The following is a 20,770-nucleotide window of genomic DNA, read 5'->3' as shown; positions in this document are numbered from 1 at the left end:
TCCAAGCTAACTGATTGCTCCTACTACTACTAAAACTACAGTTATGTGTACAAAATATTAATGAACTTATATTCTTTTATCTTTATTCACTAGGCATAGATAAAGAGAGTCGAATGTTCATAACTCGTCCAGTGCATACACAGCGATTCCGAGGATATATTAACCTCAAATAATCTACTTTTAATTATTGCTTATGAAGTAAATTGTATATACATTAGCCATGACTTTATTAATTATATACAATTGGTACACTTAATATATTAAAATCAAAGGTTAACTGATAAACTACCAAGAGACAAAATGATGCGTGGTTTCTAATTACTAGGCTACATTCAACTTGTTATACCATATTTAGTATGAAAAGTTAACTAGTATAATCCGTATGTACTTATACGGTAAGCCACAGGTATAATTAACGTATAGATAGTTCAAATACGTATGAAACATGTGTGAGAAAAATGTTAAATTAATTCTCTTAAGTATTCTTTTTTTTTGATAAATGCCTTATATATCGTTTGTGCTAGTCTTCATAATAACATAATTAATCAATTTGGGATCATTAAAGGGTAAAAATAATAAATAAAATTGTAACTTCTCTTTATTAAATACTATAAATAGATCATAAAACAAGATGGTAGTTAGTACATGAACAAGAAAAAAAATTAACAAAAAGTAATTGACAAACGAAAATCGTGCGAGTCTCTTAAACTGTATTCCCGTGTAATCCAATGTATATAAAGATCTTTAATATAAATCATGAAGTATAGACAATAATGTCATCATAACTAAATATTTTTCAACATTTAAAATATGTCAAATCAAATTTTATTTTATTACTATTAGTAGTGGCAAAAAAGAATACACCTCAAAGCATAACAACAGTAGCAGCAGACAAGAACAATGCCGTGCACCATACAATGCTGTCCATTCAATTGCTCATACATTACCCTGTTATGTTTTATAAATATAGTGGACAAAACTTAGTTTCCAAATGTTTCATTACCATGTCATTAAAACAACAATGTTAGCTATTACAACTACAGTTATCAAATAAACTTATTTCCGCGCTATCGACAGTGTGGCGTAGTATTTATTTACCTTCAACCATAGGAAATTAACTATAAAACTCGGAAAGTGCGTATAAATTGACAAAATAATCATAACCTGATTATAATTAGAATTTATACCATAAAAATAATAACACTTTTATTATTATTGCTCATAAACCGTAAGAACTATAATTTTCATGAATGTTTATTATCTTTTTTAACGACAAATATAAAATTTATACAGCCAAGGTACAAATAGGCACTTAGAATATTTATAAGAAAAAAATATATTTGAAAGAAAACTGCAGATTTTTTTTATATCTGCCTGCATGTCTCTCTTAGCTATTATGCGATATTCATTAGGTATATTGATGTAATGACTACGTATATACTATACTCGTATATTATACGTATATACTATATTATCCTCAGTATATTTCATGGGCAATCATTTCGAAAGAACTAGCTGTATCCCGCGACGTCCTCGTGAATCAGTATATGAAGTATTATATGTCCTAAGTTATGATATTACCTACCTACATACCAGATTTTATCCGAATACGTTCAGCAGTTTTTGAGTGAAAGAGTAACAATCATCCATCCAACCATCTACCGTTACAAATATTCGTATTTATTATATTAATACAATAGTCACTTACTTCGTACTTCAAACGGCATATAAAGCCGTCGAATTTAATTCGCGTCAGAAACCTTCGAAAGTGGCCTAAAAATTTTGATATCAAAAGACGAAACAAACTCCTCACACGATTAATGCTAATTATTCTAGAATTTCTTGTTGTGTAACTAGGTCAAGCTGGATTCCTAAAAATAACCGACGGATATCCGTTGATAATTAAATATAAATCGACACTTAATAACCAGTATGTATATATTAATCTGCAGCGTTCCTATTAAAACATCACCAAAATCTAACTGCGGTTGTTAAACCGCCTGCCAAGGGTGGCAACTACTGACAAAACCTTTCTTACGGGAGAGATCTATATTTAGCAGTGGACAGTTAAGGGTTAATATAAAAATATACTCGTATTAATCACAATATATTAACCCAATGTAAATTAACAAAATATATCCATTCTTTCTTATACTTGTACAATTGTTTATTCTATACATTTACAGCTAAATAAATTTGCATGTTTGAAGAATGTTTCTATCTAGAGGATGCTAATTACCATAAGAATAGTAAATGCCTTGTTCTTATGTTAATATCTTAATTGTTATGCTTATAATGACCTAACATGATCAGATAGGTCGCGTACTGTCTAAGGAAGAGTCTCCGTGTACACATGAGACGAGTTATGAAAGTAAATGACGAATTGAGATTATACATGTATAAGGATGGTGATAAAACATGATAAGCGTAATAAACCAGTCTATTATATGCAGTCTAATGTACCTACACTATATAAAACATAAATATAATGACGCAATATGAAATAAACTTTATAGATAATTAAACGTCATCATCATTTCAGCCATTAATGGTCCATTTCTGAATACAACCACATCCTGAGCCACCTGCGTCCCTAACTCCCTGCAACATATTTGAAACAATTAGATGTAATAATATCGCGTTATTTAAATGAATAATGTTTGTACCATTTTAGATTAATAACCCGCACAAAGAAAAACCATGAAAAAGAGAAAAATGCATGTTCTCAATTCTTTTTTAAATAAAAATGATTAATCGATTACATAATATTTTAATGTCTTGTCCTATTAATGTATATTCCTCAGTCGCTAATAAAGTTACAATGTTATAACACACGACCGGTGACAATCATGACGATTTACGACTATCAAAGAATTGTAAGAAATCCAATATCTTTTATTCACGTAGATATAAAAATCTTTCATAATACATATTTAAATCACAGATAAGCCATAATAAACAACGTGTTAATTTGACGGCAATCTGTATAACACATAAATAAGTTTACACAAGAAACTGGTATCAATAAAAATAAAAATGTTACAGTCCAAAAATGTGTGAACTATTCAGAGGTATGTATAGTCATAATAAAACAAGCACACAATGACATAGTCGGTAATACACACAACGTTTGTGTTTACACTATCACGATGGTCGGTTATTCTTTGAGATGATATCTGACATTTGTTCTGACGACCGAGATGTAGCTCCGGACCAACATGGAAGTGGGTCCGTTAGTATTCTTTTTGCAAACTGACGACCGACACGGCCCAATGCGTTGTTATAGCTATTTTTACACCTGTAATTACGAATTACAGATAGACTGGTATCTACGAGAGCATTTTGTATATTTCTATATATCGTATAACATTTATATATACTTAATGTATCACTGCTAGCGATTAAAATGAAGTTGATTAAGCAAAACAAAATTATAAGGGATTCAGCGCTAATAATAATATATAGCGCGATAATAATAAGATAATGCGTGTTTCCTTTTAAATTAGGTTACTACAGAATTAAAGGTACTTTTAGTTTTATAAAAAATTAAGCTGTCATAGCTGTATCGAAGTCAGAAGTATAGCTAATATTATATTTTATTTTATTTTATGATCTTAAATCATTAATTTTTGAAAGTAAGTAAGCTTGAAAAAATTTTTAATAATAATTATTTCAATTTACAACACTATAATAATACAATATGTATTTCTCAAATTTTAAAATCATTTTATCAATCAGATTTTCGAAATGAACTCTTATCTTCCTATTAAATCATATCGCCTTAAAGGCCAATATTTAGAAAGATAAACGTAACGTAATGAGAAAATTATAGGTTGGTTGCCGTACTCCATATCATCCAGTCTATAATTTCCTCAACATCGACTTATTATTTAATTGAAACTCAAATTTCAATTACATTATAATATCATGTTGGATTTACTCATCATTAAGTAGTTTCAGCTATATACATAACAAAGTTGAGTCCTCCTATTATTTTATAATACTCGAATACAATTTATAACAAAATAATGACGATTGATTGAAATAGAGGACAGCTTTACTGGCAACTCTCTCGTTGATGTCTAATGTATTGAGTGGCATTCTCGTAGCAAATGTGTGTTAGCTATTTGTACACAATTGATCGCAACGACACTCTGCTGTGTTACCTATAACGTACAATTGTCTATAATTGAACTTTCCCGCGATTTCTTCGATTCTGGCAAATTTAATTGTTGTACATTTAGATAGAAAGTTGAGCTTTCGCGACAAAAGAATAGTGGCCGTGTTACTCAATTTGTCGACACTACTCAACGTGACTTACTCTGACGGTTCGCAGCGTGGATAATGTTACATTGTTTTCGCGTCGAAGCAGTAGCAGTAGATGATCCTGGCTGTGTACAAGGTAGTCGACCGCAGAACACGACGTCCTACAATTATTATGTAATAAAAAATAATAAGCATCGCTTCTAGCCGACCGCATACTCGCCTGTTATATCTATTACGATAAAAGTACGCTATTTCACTTCTAAGTGACAATAAGAGTTTTATGTGAATGAGATTATATACATATAATAAAAATCTTTCTATTATCATTTATTTCCTATTAAAAAAAAAAGAAACTGGCTAATTGGCACATAGCCGAAATACATAGCTCTAGAAATATGAATTGTTGAATTGATAAAAATAAGGGACAGATGTTCCTTATTTTTATCAATTTAACTTTAATAAAAAAAAGCTAACGATCTGTTTAATAGATGTTCCTTTGTATTTTTGTGGTACATAACTAAAAACAGATTTCTATTGTGGCTAAATCAATTAATTTAATTACTAATCTACTAAATGAATTTTGGTAAAATTTCAGACAAAAAAAATTCCAAATCGATTTATAACTGTCAATTAGTTGTAATTTTAAGGTAATAAAATAAAAATATATAACCACATTAAGATTTTTTTTTATAGTGGATAGTAATGGCAATAGTCACTATACATACTATAGAGTAGATATGAACTATACTAGAACGTTACAAAATATACTGTGATCCCCTTAGCAACACTCATACTTTGCTATACCCGATTAAATTATTGAAATAATCATTATTTATTAATTTTGAGAAACCGATACAAGTTATATTATTGTAATTTAAATTATTGTTTAAAAACAGCGACTTCAATCATAATAAAATTAATATAGGATGAATTAAACTCTATTTATTTGTGAGAAGAATTATCAAAATCGGTTCAAAATTAACAAAACTATCGCGCAACGTACACATTAAAATACTCTCTTATTATGAATCTCATTGGAAGTCGCTTAAAAGCAACAACAATTCTCAACTACAAACAAATTAAATCGCTGTATCAATTTTGAGATAACACATCGCCGTTATCGATTCAGTATTGAAATCATCGACATGTCGACCAGTCAGCGATACAAGTATAACGGCTGCGCATGCCAACGTCGGATTAACAGCATTTACATCTCCAGTCAAATAAAATAAACACGGTTATATAATTATGTAACAATCATACTTGATTTGGATAAATTGAACAGTTATATCAGAAGTAACTTCGATTCGAGTAGTTATTTTGTTTCTTCGATACAAGTTTAACCCGCGACTTTTCCGCATAACCGAGATATTTTGAACGATCTGAATAAAAAAGCCTATGTTTTTCTTCTATCACAAATATTAAGTAACATGAGAATTAGTTGAAGCGAAAGTATTTTTTTTTATAATACAGGAGCAAACGAGCATACGGCTCATCTGACAGTAAGTAACTACCGCCACCCATGAGCACTCGCAACACCACAGGAATTGCAAGCATACTGCCGACCTTTTAAAAAAGAGTATGCTCGTTTCTTGAAGGTTACAACGTCATATCCAATATATCGAAATATCGGAAATTGTAGTTGTAGTTCTTCAAAAGTATCAAAGGCTATATAATAAAAATAAATGGTATTATAAATACATTATATTATTTTTAAGTGATAGGTTTAAAGGGAGACAAAAAATATTCTCCCTTTAAACCTAGCACTTGACCTACTATTTTAATTTGATAGATTCGCGAAATTATTGTTTTAAGTACCATCATAAACTAAATTTATAATAATTATGACTTAAATCTATTTGAAATTAAATCTATTTTAAATTAATTAGATTAGTCCTTAAAATATTTTTTTTTATTATGATATCAAATTGAAATATTAATTTTAATTTTTTATTTTATTTTTACGTTTAGAGACATACTGCCTTAGAATCAGCCCCATTGTGAATATTATAATAAATTATTCCATTTATACTATTAAAAAGTAGTAAATTAGGCAGGGAAATTATAGGGCATGAAAGTACAATGGAATGGTATAAGGGATATCATAGGCGTCACAGTATATTCTACATTATCCATAGTGCTGTTCATATCTATAGGTGACGATTACCACTTTTCATCAGGTGGGCCGTAACCTTGATTCTCAGTTTGATGATGTCAGCTTTACTGTCCACTGCTGAACATAGATCTCTTCCTTGAGGGGTTTTGCCAGTAGTTGCCACACTTGGCAGTCGAATTGACAACTCCAGTTAGGCTTTAGTAATGTTTTAAGAGAGATGTTGCTACCCATCTCGCGATCATTAAATTCCCTTAGTCGCCTCTTACAACACCCACGTTTCCTAATTTAAGTTTTGACAAAACTATATTTATTTTAAAAAAAATATTTACATTATTATCATAATAATAAACTATAACACATCTGCACATGCATAAATACAGAGAAATTCATATGAAATTTTTAGTTTATTACCTAGTGAAATAGTGCGAGCATCTATAAACTAAAATCAGGATCTCGAACGGAACTAAGAATCATCAACGTCAACGACTTTAGAATTTAAAACAGACTAGTAGATACCTTTACTAATGCCAATACAATGCTACCCGATACGATGCTATTTCTTCATCGCATGTCACAGTCCATTGCCCGTTTGCGTTTCTAGCACCTAAAGTGAACTAGATTTAGGTCAGCAATGGACCAGCAACTGGAAGACGTCAATGCACCGACATGGTTCTCAAGACACGCGCCACTGCCTCTGGAGGCGTGTGAACGTCACACTACTCTAGTTTAAATGAAATGCTTGTAGGCAAATTGTAAATCGCTCAAAATAATATAACCCTCTTCAGACATTACAGGAACAGCAACAGCAACTTATTTATTACTAGTAATGACCAACCATAATAAAGTATAAGTAGTCCGTAAAGAGAGTTGTTCATTTTAAATTAACTTCAAAATGTTTGTTTTAGAAATCGCATATATTATTTTGGATAGAAAAGGACATAGACTACTATTTATCTCAGACACAAACGAAGACGTTGATAAAGTTAGTTAAACTATATTTTTGTCTGTTTATTATACAACATCTTCATCAATTCTAAACTGATCTTTATCCTTCATTTATTCATCGACAAAGTTAGCAAAAATATTAAAGTCCATTTTTATAGAATTCAATCTATTTAATAATCTATTACTAATTTAATAAATTTTATAGCAAAAGATTATTAAATACATTAAACTGAATATAATTTCAAAAATATAAATAATCTTTCATATTTAAATACAAGTATTTTTAAATAGTATATTCTTTATTATATTGTGCTAGGTTTTGAATTCGGATGTTATTATAAACCCGCAAGAAACGACAGTTATTCTTTTAAAATTGATTCATTAATAGTTCTATTGTAATTTTCAAATTGCACCTTGAAATTACGATAATTAGTTCATCGGTTAGTGAACATATGAAGCGATGCGGATTCGCGTGCACTTTCTCGTTTATTCATCACTTTAGTGGGTCGCAGCGGCGACGTGCGACGGGTGCGCACGCGCACCGAACCGCCGAGCCACCGCCAGCCGTTCGCCAACCGCCGCTGTGGTAATACCTAAATCTATTATACTTCACAATACACCACTAATGTTTCTTCCATCCAACTACGTGATCCGAACTGTCAGTGAAAGTTACATTTTGTGTCGTTTTTGTCAAATGAAACAACCGTTATTAAACCCAGTAAAATTCAGTAGAAAAAGCATCTTTACCATCTCGGGTGAAGGACACGCCCACGCTGTGTTTACGCACTCACGAACGAATCGAGTGGAATGTCAAAAATTTCGTTTAACTGTACTGGCGTTCGGTAAGATGCAAGCGATATCGTTTGACGTCATGTAAATAAACTCGTGTCATATCAAACTGACGGAAACGTAGCAATGTTAGGTTTTGATTTACTAATATCAGACTTTGATATTTATATAAAATAAGATTACTTGTATGCGTTCAAAAGAAAATCTTTTCAATGACATAATACGTACAATTACTGTGTATGAAATTTTGGTAGTAGATATATAGGATTAAGAGAAATTATACCAAAATATTGCAACGGTGGAATTATCTATCTATTTTCAAAAACACAATTTTCAATATGTCTGAATAATTAATATTATATTCAAATAGTGTTCTTGTAGCGAAATAAAATGTGATTGCATAATTTTTTTTTTGAATTAATAAACTTCAAGAGTAAAACATTAAGTAGAATTAAAACTTTTAATAGCTGATATATGAGAAATAAACAGTAAAATAGTCAGTTTTGTAACATATATATATACGTTTAAATATATGAATGTTTGTTCCTTTTTTACGCAAAAACTATTGAACAGATTTAAATAAAATTTAATACATGGATAGGTTATAGCTTAAACATAGGATACTTTATTAAATTATTCATGCGGGCGAAGTCATGGGGTACAGTTAGTAAGTTACACGGTACTCATAAATTTAGGGCACTTTTTATCGAATGAACAGTTTTCATAAACAACTAGAAGTCGTTAAATCTTGGAATTTAGCCGTTACATAGTTTTCTTTTCATATCACAACGAGGCAACAACGGCCACAATGTGATTAAATTACACGGTCGTTAAATTAAATTTGCCGCGTGAAAAATTTAACGATTAGGCTTAATAATAATTTTACACATAATTGGAAAAAGTTCTCTGTATAATTTACTACCGTCACTATTTCGTACTTTCGTGTTAGTGTCATATTCATTTTATTGCGGTTGAAGTTGTTTTTTTCCATTTTGCCGGTTAATGTTTTTTTTTATTACTTAAAATGACAAACAAGCTGATGGCCCATCTGATGGAAAAAAATATACTGATGAATAAATAGACTGATGATAATGATATTATAGAATACATTGTGATATGCTACGTGTTATGCTCCGTACCCTGTAATTTCATTACTCTAAGTTCACTTGTCTTCATTAAATCCTTAACAATTAATTTTGTTTGGAATTTAATTGTTTGGATATTTAAATATTTTCACCATCGTTAAATAAAGTGTAGTGTGTGTGTGTTCAGTTTCATAATTGAAGGATTTACTATTTTTATTGAACTATTTAAACAATTTTATGAGTAAATATTCCTCAATTGTTATTTATGTTACAGATTATAAACAGCTATTGTAAAGCTTATTTATTTTAGATTTTTAATCTTTTAAAAAAGTCTTCTTTTCTTTCTTCTCTATTTTTACAAAATTTATTTGAAATTAACAAAACAGTAATATTGCATATTTAACATTGAAATGTTAAAAAATAATAAATTATAAAATCAAAAATACATTATTTCTAATTATGTTCATGTCACGTCAAAATCAACTACATCTACATATGGTCCAAAATTCAATCCCCTCCGGCATATTATTTTTTGAATGAATATGCAATAAATTAAGACCTCGTTACAACTTTGTTTATCTATAGCTTGTACCGTAAAACTATTTGGAATTCACATTATAAAACTACCGGTTCGGTTCGGAACTAGTCTACGACAGATTCATTAAATACTTAATTTTTAAATGGCGTTTAATTTTTGACTTGACATGGAAAGCCTACATACTGAACTTAAATATACAAGAACGTCAGATAGTAAGTAATAGTACAACATTAAACACCAATAATGTACAATTTTCCTTTAAAAGTGCAAAACGTATGGAAATTAATGAACTTTTACACTCAAAAATCACGTGACTCTTTATTCGAAAGTTTAATCTGTACATTTTACATATTTCTATTAACGACGTCATTAACAGAATGTTACTTTGTCTACTGGCCCTGATATAACATCGCTATTAATCGCAGAGAAAGTGCATATTTATTCTACCTCCATTTATCCATATGCAGCCTCAATTTTTCTTCTGAATTGACTTCGTAAATAATTACAAATTATTATTTCGTTATACAGAACTCGCACTGTCATTCTGGGCATGGTCAGTAAGTGCTACTCGCAATCAAACCGCGCGATATGCCACGGACAATCGTATAATAGAGACGTGTTATTAGATATAACTGTACCCAAGACGTGTAATGAGCCACGGCAAATCTCAAATAAAATGTGAGACATTGCGGAATTATGAGGCTGTTGTAGGTCGACTGCGCAGACTCAGAGAGGGCACTGGGTCGGGGGAAAGTAGTGGGGTCTTATGTACGTGCACTGTGCACGCCACAATTACATCGACGTGCTCGCTACATCGGTTGCTGTACGGTTTAGAAATCGCGTGTGACATCTGCGCTGCCTTGACAATAAACTTGACCGGCATTTGTCAACCGTCGTGAGATGCTATTATTATTTTTATTTCGTTATATAATTATGATTCTGTAATACTGGGTAAATTGGAAAGTAATTTGTAAACGTAAAATAATACACGACTTGTCGAAAATTCATTTTTTGTACATTTATTCCTTATTTTTGTGATAATTTTACGTGATTAATGATTAGATGAGATTAATTCTTTTTACAAATTTCAGGTATTCGCATAATAGAATATATCATGGAATCTATACATATAGTTACTTCAAATACTTATATAAGTATGCTAGAAGAAAACAACACACCCCGATAAATAAATGCGAAAACATTTTTGCGGATTTGCCAAAAAATATTTCTTAGTGATACATGAGGAAATCGCCCAAATAAGGCGCGATTCAAAAGAAATCTAATTATCTCTATATATTTTCATTTCCGCAATGAAACGGCTACTTTCTTTTACCTTCTTACTTCTACCTTCTTCTAATTAATAAAATTTATATAGGTCCAACATAAAAGCCGTGAATAGAATATAGTAAGATTTTTCAAAATACATTCAAATTTTTTTAATGCAACTTAAAGTAGCAAACAAGCTGACGGCCCACCTGATGGAAAGTAGTAATCGTCGCCTATAGACATTGAGCAATACTATGGGTATAACAGAGTATACTGTTTCGCCCATGATACCTCCCCCCCATGCGATGCCGTTCCTGAGGACTAAGGTATTATTCCTCTGTACTCTATAAATTCACTCTCATATCCCACACCCTTCCAACTGAAACACAGCCATGCAAACACAACTGCTTTACGGTAGAAACACGAATAGGACAGAGGTACCCAAGCAAACGACTTTTGTACAAAGTCTCCCTCTAGTACTCAAGAAATCTAGACAATATTTTATAATACAGTATATAAAAATGTAGGCGAATGAAGAGCCACCTCCTTTTTTTAAACAATTTTAATGACACTAATAATTTTACCTAAAGAGCCATATTTTGCCAAATATCTTAAGTCACTCATGTTTATCGGTTCTTAACAATATATTAAGTTATCACACGGTAATACGAAAATCTTTTTCCTACTGCTCCTCAGCTTAATGTAGTTAATTGCCAGCATAGTGTCACTCCAGCTTCCTTATCTTTCAGACTATATCGGTCATTTCTGCAGTGGATATTCTCGTTTCTATCACGCAATAAGTCTTCGAGAATAGCTATTTCCATAGTTCGCTAAACCACTTAGAACGCCCTCATATGGTTAGCCTTATAATTTAACTAAAATAGACTACAAGCTGGACGCTTGAATGCATTAGTGTTTCAAAATTATTGCTATTTTCTAAAAGTTGTACCATCTAATGTAATACATAATAATACCTATATACATATGCATTCTCACACTTATATGTATACCTATATTGGACAACAATTAGTCCGTTGCCCTAAGGTTGTCGCGAAAAATTGCTTTCTGCAATAAGACTACTTTACTATGCATATACAATTGCATCTTTACATTTATTTCCTATGTTGTATGATACCAATGAATAAACTTATTCCTTCATTCGCCACTTCATAGAAACCCGCGAAATTACTTCATGAAATATCATGAATATTGTATACGTATAATAATAAATCTTATGGTAGTCAAAAACTACACATACGAGTATATTAGAATATCAAATACATGTAAATACCTAACCTATATAACATGAATATATTACACCTTATAAATTATACATAAATTCAGAATACACATAATTAAATTGAAATTACAAACTCAATCTTAGTCGCACTGTGTTAAAAATTACAACACTTAAAAGTAATAAAACATAATTATTTTATACTATAATTTGTTTGTTTCATTTATTACTTTGGTGATATACGGATCTCTACAATTAAGTGAAAATATCATAAATTTTACTCTAATACCAATTATTCGTTTTTAGTTGCTATGCTTTTATAAATACAGAATTATACGCTTTTATAGAGACTACAGTGTGGGGCTCTTCAAAAAAGGTATATTAAGGTTTCTTCAGGGTCGGCAACGCGCACGTGACATCCCTAGTGTAAATTGTTTCATTTTTTTCAAAATCAGTTTTCTTTATGTAAAGTATTTTTCTAATTAAGTACAAGAGGAATTAGTCTTATTATAAGATAAAACTTTTGCTCATAAGTTAAAAACATGATCAAGATTTTGCATTTTTGTATGTTGTAGGTATTTAGTCCGTGTGGTAATGAAATAAAAACACAATGTATCCTATACCTTTTCCCCAAAGAATAGAGAATAAAAAGAGACTATTGGGAAAATAAAAATTAACAATAACGATACTCGAAATAAAACCCGATATCAAACCATCTGGTTACTATGGTAATAGTCTCTTCTTCATAAGGGCAGAACTTGTACAGCCCAGCTACATTAAAGTGTTAATATTAGAGAATTTGTAGGTTTTATAAATATAATAAAATATTACCTACATGGATGCACTTTTAATAGTTGTGTTCCAGAAGTTTGAACTTCAAATCCAGTGTATATTTTGTTTCATCTAATTTCGCTGTCTAGAAAAATTATAGTTACCTTTTAAAATCCAAATTATAAAAAGTTTCAGACAAAAGCTAATCCTTACTAATATATATTATATATGGGAAAGGGAATTTATTTGTTTATTTGTTGACTTATAGCGCCTTAACGGCTTAACCAATAACCGTATAATAATATGGCATTGAGAAGGTTATAGGCTACTTTTTATCCCAGTCAATGAACATATTCTGGTCACACGGACAAAGTAACGGGTAAAAGCTGGTATGTAATATTTTACTTACATATAATATTTTACTGTTCCTGTTATACATGTCATAAATTTTTGCTACTACTACGCCTTGATAACATTTTATTTTACCTAATAATTGGATTCTACATAGTGCTAATAAGACATTAAAGTAGTCATTCGTACAAATTTCGTCGTGCAATAAAAAATAAATAAACCAAGTTATTGAGACTGAGTCTTTTTAACTCTTAGTCTAGTTATTTATATCATCATGTATCATATTAAGTGGGCCGATCAGTGATTTGGCGGCACCCGGTCAAGGCCGCCTGCACTTGGCCGCAAAAAAACTCCCAACTGGTTATGCGCCCACGCATGCGGTTATCATACTTGTGTTTTTGCCGTAACGCCTTACGACATTCGGCCAATGACGCCGACCGGCCATTGATCGCAAATCATTCTTGTTTGATAGCGAATTTACTTTTTGCATCATCTTATCACTAGTATTTATCCTTACCAATAGAAAATTGGAATAATATTGTTTTTAATCAAATCTATGACACCTAATATAATGAAAGAGTGCAAAAAATATGTTGTTTTAGATTGATAACATTGATTATATTTTATTTTGTCGATCAATTTTATTCAACAATACATTTTTTTATATTATCACATCCATTGTTACTTAAAGATAGATCTACTAACATATGTATTATTCTGTAACCGGTGTATCTTCACCTGCCGTAAATCAAGACGTGTATCCCACGGGAATCTAACTTTAACTCGCGCAAAAAGTTCGCTCTTGGAAAGTCTTCACGCATTTCAACTTGCATCATTTAATAGCAGTTTCATTGGAAGTTATAAAATGTATGTAGTAAATTAAGAGAATTATGACAGATTAAAATCAAAATCATTTATTCAAATAGACCATTTTTGCTCACTTATGCACATCAATTATTTTTTAACTCTACTATCCAGTAAATTATTTAACGAATTCCTTATCATTGACAAAAATCTACGAGTTAAAAATGCGTAAGTTATTAATTTTTTTATCTATTAATTATTTTTAGTATCCATCAATTTGGAATTTGGAATAAATAATAAAAAATATATGAATTAAGTTTTTATATTACAGAATATATTTCTAAAGATATCATTTATTCTAAATAATATTAGCTATGCTATTAAAAATAAACAAAATATCTAAACACATATACATTTAAAAATAGATGAGAATATGGAAATAAAAATATAATTATTAAAGAATAATGTTAATTCAGTTTATAATGAATACCGCAAAAAAGACGACGGAAAAATGTAAGTATGAAACGATCTGTATTCAAAATTAAATTAGAACATTTTTTAGTTAACTCAATGAAAATGTAATTACCTATATTCTTATCGTTAAAACATACTGAATTATATATAAACGTTCAGAGGTTTGCATCCCAAGATTACCGACTTCCTTACAAAATATTTTGTTTCAGCGGATTCATTTTTAACCTTATATTTATTGCAATAAGGATATTTTAAATTAAATGGGCATATTAGCACATAACACTTAATGCTTTATTACATGGACTTGCCCTGTATGAGGGGTCAAGGAGAATGCGAGGAACTCATGCGTATCCTCATACTGTAGACAGTACATTGATTTCTTTGTTATTACAACAATGTTTAGAAGAAAGGCATTTACATTTGATCGCATTAAAATTTTAAAACAGTAGTCAGCCTTTATACTATTCTTAACATTTAGAATAAGAGTTGCTTTATTGTTAATACATTGACCAGGTTTAAGTCATATTTAATCCTGATATTCTTCATTATACCTATTAAATATTTAATCACTTTTTTAAATTAAAGCTAATCAATATATATTTCTATGTTACGTTGTTCAAATATTCGAAAATCTTTAAACTTGTAATATTTTAATGTTTTGACCTGTCAACAATAAATAAACAGATGTTAACCCTAAGTCATGTCAAAGAGGGTACACTCAGAAGAGTAGCAATATACAACCAGAAAAATAACAATTAAAACCTATTTTGCATGCTTCTCATTGTAGCAGACCAAGTTATTAAGTTTTAATAACTTGCATCCTGTACTGAGCGACGACACCAACCTATCTATAAATAAAACCTGATTTCAAACAAGTCTTAGAACGCTGGTACGTTTAGTGCATCTCTACAAACTATATCACAAATATACACGCTTTCAATTTGATACAGATTCATAACTATAAAATTTTGAACATTGTTAATCCATTACTTGGAAAATTATATCCTAAGCCAACCAAATAATGAGATTATTTTGCAAAACGTGAACAGACTATTTGTTCGTAGAATCTAATCTCTTAAATAATAGGAGTAGAATTCTTACTTGAAACCATCGTTTAATATCGTTTTATTAATTGCAAGTTTGTGTAGATCAGTGTAATCTAACAATCGCACTTTGTCGTATTAATTATTTATTTATATTGTTAACATTTTTAATATTGTCAACTTTTTTTAAGAAGAAAATTTACTTATGTGACTACTCACCTAAATTGATCAAGCTAAGTATAGGTATTATAAATAGTTATTTATTTGGCAATGCAGATATATTTTTGCTTTCGCATCCATCTAATTATAGAAATCAATAATACATAATACTATATTAATTTTATAGAGGTAACAAATAATTAGACACAGAGATATATTCATTTCTTAATTAATAAATCACGTTAATTATCCGATTTAAAATTCCGTGCAAAAGTACCTATTGTGATTATTCAAGAACTACGATTTTAAAATTACGGAAAACAAATAAAAAAACACATGTCTCTAAGAACAATGCATGTCCATTGTTTTGCGCTACCAAAGATTACAAATCTAAGTTCTCACAACGTTAATTGTGTGAATTACTTCAAATATAATATTTGAAGCTTTAGTTTGAAATTATTGAATTCTTATATAAACTTAATCCCCGATATCATCCATATACGAATAGACATCCATAGACATAGACAAATTCACGCGCCTAAATTATTTTAATAATTGCCTGCTGCTATATGAATGTCAAATTTGATTTTAAGCGTAACAGTAATGAAATTATCAAATCCGATAGACTTTTGTAGATCTACTAAATGTACGATGTGACTTAGTTCATGTAATTGGGATCATCGACTTCGTCGGTAAAACAGGAAATGAGCTATTAACCACATTTATTTAAATATGTAAAAAAGCAAAGACTGTCATTATATTTTTTAAAAATTTAATATGCAAACAGTAACTCCATTTATAAGTTGAAATTTTAGTAGCTATATATAAAAAAACCAAACTAATAGACCATTGGTATCTCACGCGAGCGCATATATTATGTATAAGTAATGCTGAGGCGACTCCTCAGTAATTCGTCTGTAATGACGGTAATCATTTTACCATCGGCGCTTCAATACTTGCGCTGACGCAGTATAAGACTAAACACAGCGGATAAAACGATTAGATCGTGTCGCCATAATTTAGTAATTGTAGCCCTTCAATGTATATTAATGGAAATTTTAAAGACAATAGACGGAGTAAATTAAAAAAACTTCAGTGTTAGATATGGAACAAGTAAGATGTCAATCATCAGATATAAATGAATGAATTAATGAAAAACTTTTCACTGTTTCTCTGAAAGAATGATACAGATTATATGACAATATATAAACAAAAAAAAATACTAAAATCAAGGAAAAGAAGGAACAATGTAAGTGAAAAATGCTCTGACCTCCAAACAATTGGAAACAATCTGGAATAATGATGATGTATTTAGCCACAACCATCGGTATTTAAAAAGAATGACACAATATTACTGTTATAAATCTATTGGCACCTATCAAAATATCGGCGCTATCAACAGTGGGTAATGCATCTGTTGTTAGTGGCTTAATGCTGAAATAAGGACCCTTTGGTAACTTTTTTTCTCTTTTGTAATTATGGTTGTGTACTCACATTTTATGAAATTATTTTGTGGGCAATAAATATTTTCTATTCTATTCCATTTCTTTAAATTAAATCCATTTATAGTAAAACAACACATACCTATTTGTTTAAATTTATTATTTGTTTATAATTTTACATTACTACCAAGTTGAGAGCAATGTTTTAGATGTGCATATCTATCACCGTCCGACTTCGTCAATTTTTATGTAAGGGGTGTCTTTATATTTCTCCTAATTATAGAATTGTTAGAGGTACACAAAAGTCGCCATAAACTGTCATAAATATTAACAATATATCCCAATAAAAATGTTTCAGTAAATCATAAAGTATAGACAAATATATTCATAATGATTTAAAATACCTGCTTGGTAGGTGGTAGGTGACTGAACTTAAGCAATATTGTATCACAATTTATATTCCAATATTTTTCGAAGCGTCGGCGCCAAAATGACAGTTCAAATATAAAAACTTATAAAGGACCGATTTTGTTTTCATTAAAGATAGTAACTAACGTTTACGATCGACTTGTGATTATTGACAATTATTATTAATAGATACATCACAGATGTAGTAGGTTGCTGCTAAAACATATCTATATTATAAAGAAAATAAATCTCGTGGTTTATAAATACTTACATTTATAGTATATATATACTAGATACTGTAGTACATATATAGCAAGTAAATTAATTTAGTTAAGTTAATGTATAATATTGCAATATAATACATTTTTTTAATAAAGTGCAAAAAGTAAATTAAATAATTATTATCATTGTATTCTATATTAAGTATTCATACAATAATTAATTGTAATATAATATTATAGAATGTCAAAAGCATACCTGAGTAGAATAGCTTATTTCACTGTCTTCAACTATTTTATGTAATAATGTTCAAGAATTGACACGAAACTTAACAATGTCCCAAGTTTACGAACGCGCGAGCACTGATCCCTAACCGAGTAAACGACAACTAAGGGCGACCGTACACCGGCACGAATGCTCGAACAGCTTAATGCTGTAGACACACGTACACAACCGGCCTGGAGTCTTAAACAGAATGAAATGGTGAAGAAGACGCCGCGGTCTTATATAGACGTGACCGTAACCTGACGCCGGATAACGGACTCGCACCAGCACAGGTGACAAACAGCATTAGACCATAATACCAATACGTAAAATACATAATCCAGCTTTCTTTAATCCCATTCTCGCAGTAACAGAAAGATAGAATTTTCAATAAAGCGCCCGGAGCTGAATGCTGCAATTTACCAAGTTAGCAAAACTGAGGTGCTCTGGAACATAGCAGGACCACAGAAAGGAGCCAATATGATTAGCATTATTATACTGAAACCCTAGTTAAGATCAGTAAATGTTTTCATTTTAAAATAAAGTAAAATATAAAATAACCTGCTCTTTTACATCCAATAACTACTATACATTTCTTTCTTTGCAATTTTATAATTTTCTATTATAGGGGCTCCTATTTATAGCCTTTCTCCAATTGACGCTATATTCTCTACTCTTCAAATCATTTTACTGACTTTCCTATACGATGTCGCCTTTTTATTTTTAATTTATATATTTCTTGATCTTCCCTTCCCTTTTTTCTTTTATCTTTCCTTTCAAGATATTGATTAAATAATCGTTGTATCGTATAAAGCAACATATTGTCTTTCCTATTATACTTCCTATTATGTTCATCCTGTTGGACTATATTCATTAATATAACTACTTTAAACGCGATTAAGTACGTGTCTGAATAATATAAAGTATTTACTCTATTGCACTACAATTAACTAAAACTTTCTTGTTTATCCATGTTTAGTTACTAAATTACTCGCCTCTCGATTACGTTATTAAAAAATCAGGCTTTATGATTAATGACTAATATTGTATTTACAAATTAATAAAAAAAGTTCAATACCATGGATTGTTGAGTGTGTAAGTACGATGTACTCGGTGCTAATAGTAAACGATGTAGGTACATACATGTACGTTTCATTCATTAATTCCTTTTCTCCATTAATGAATGGTTCATTTTACATACGAATGGTGTAGAATACTGTTTGCGACGCTTCTTTGCTACGCTCACTAACTATTTTCGCACATTCGCGCATAGTTGACATGTGAACGAGAAAATAAAATGAATGCGGAACAAACATGCACTTGATGTGAGAAAATATTTTCTTTCTTCCTGTAAAATGGCATTGAAGTATGTGTTAACAAATGTTCATGTATTTAGAATTAGTGAAGTCCAGTAAAAAATATTAGGTTAAAATTTTGTATGTTACTTTACTATCAAATTAGGATATACAAAAGCCATTTCTATGCAATTTAGAAGGGCAATGTTTTTAAATCTAAATCAATTAATTGTCCAATTTAACCCCAAAAAGACACAAGTCTGCGCGTTTACCGCAAAAAAGACGCCGTTTGTCGTATCTCCTCATTTTCAGGGCACTTCCCTTGATAAAAAGTCGAGTCTAGGAATTCTGGGCGTTGATATATCTTGCGACGTCCAGTTTTGCGGTCATCTGGAGGAGAAGGCTAAGATAGCTTCCAAAAAGTTAGGAGTGCTCAATAGGGTGAGACGATATTTCATGCCAGAACACCGCCTGAAATTATATAAAGCTCAAGTCAGGCCGCATATGGAATACTGTTCTCACCTGTGGGCAGGAGCGCCACAGTACCAACTCCTTCCGTTAGACCGCATTCAGAGTCGGGCGGCTCGAATTATCGATAGTCAACGTCTTACTGTCCGACTTGATCCACTGAAACTGCGCAGAGATGTTGCATCTCTGTGCATCTTCTACCGAATTTATTATGGGGAGTGTTCTGAGGAATTGTTCGGATTGATACCTGCTGCTGATTTTCACCACCGTACAACCCGCCACAAACTAAAGTTTCATCCCAATCATCTGGACGAGTCGCGGTCTTCCACCGTGCGTTTTTCAAGGCACTTTCTTCCACGCACAACCATTCTTTGGAATCAACTTCCAGCAGCAGTATTTCCGAACCGATACGACATAACCTTCAAGAAAAGAGTATATTCCTTTTTAAAAGGCCGGCAGCACACCTGCAATGCCGCTGGTGTTGTGGGTGATCATGGGCGGCGGTAGTCACTTACCATCAGGTGAGCCGCTAGCTCGTTTGCCCCCTGTGTTGTAAAATAAAAAAAAAAAAAAAAAATTCGCAAAAAAAGAGGTTTTTAATTTCTCTGTATTTTTGCTATATACATTTGTGTATATACTATATTTATGTCGCCAATTCTAAAGTTATTTTGATCTTTAGTTTTATAATATATATGGTGTATTTTCGTGTAAATCCTAGATTAATATTATAACGATTAAAGTCACAATTATTCTTTGCAGACCAAAGAACAATGTGTAAAGTAGTAATAAATTCCCATTTTTTAATAGTAACTAGGTGTATAAAATGCGTG

At 30.8% G+C, this 20,770-nt stretch overlaps 1 protein-coding gene across 1 annotated transcript in view; it reads right to left on the bottom strand.

Moving 5' to 3' along the window:
- The window catches only part of LOC113522753 (uncharacterized), a 71,827-nt gene extending 53,439 nt beyond the window's left edge, over positions 1–18,388 (bottom strand). Inside the window, exon 1 of the mRNA XM_052897861.1 lies at positions 18,172–18,388. The gene's annotated coding sequence lies outside the window, so the exon portion shown is untranslated. The remainder of the gene's footprint in view (positions 1–18,171) is intronic.
- Between the last annotated feature and the right edge of the window lie 2,382 nt (positions 18,389–20,770).

Source organism: Galleria mellonella, unplaced genomic scaffold, assembly GCF_026898425.1.
Source record: "Galleria mellonella isolate WM207_F2 unplaced genomic scaffold, CSIRO_AGI_GalMel_v1 utg38, whole genome shotgun sequence".
Taxonomy (NCBI): Eukaryota; Metazoa; Arthropoda; class Insecta; order Lepidoptera; family Pyralidae; genus Galleria; species Galleria mellonella.
Note: the sequence above shows the minus strand (reverse complement) of the source record. Positions and strands in the feature narration are given on the sequence as shown.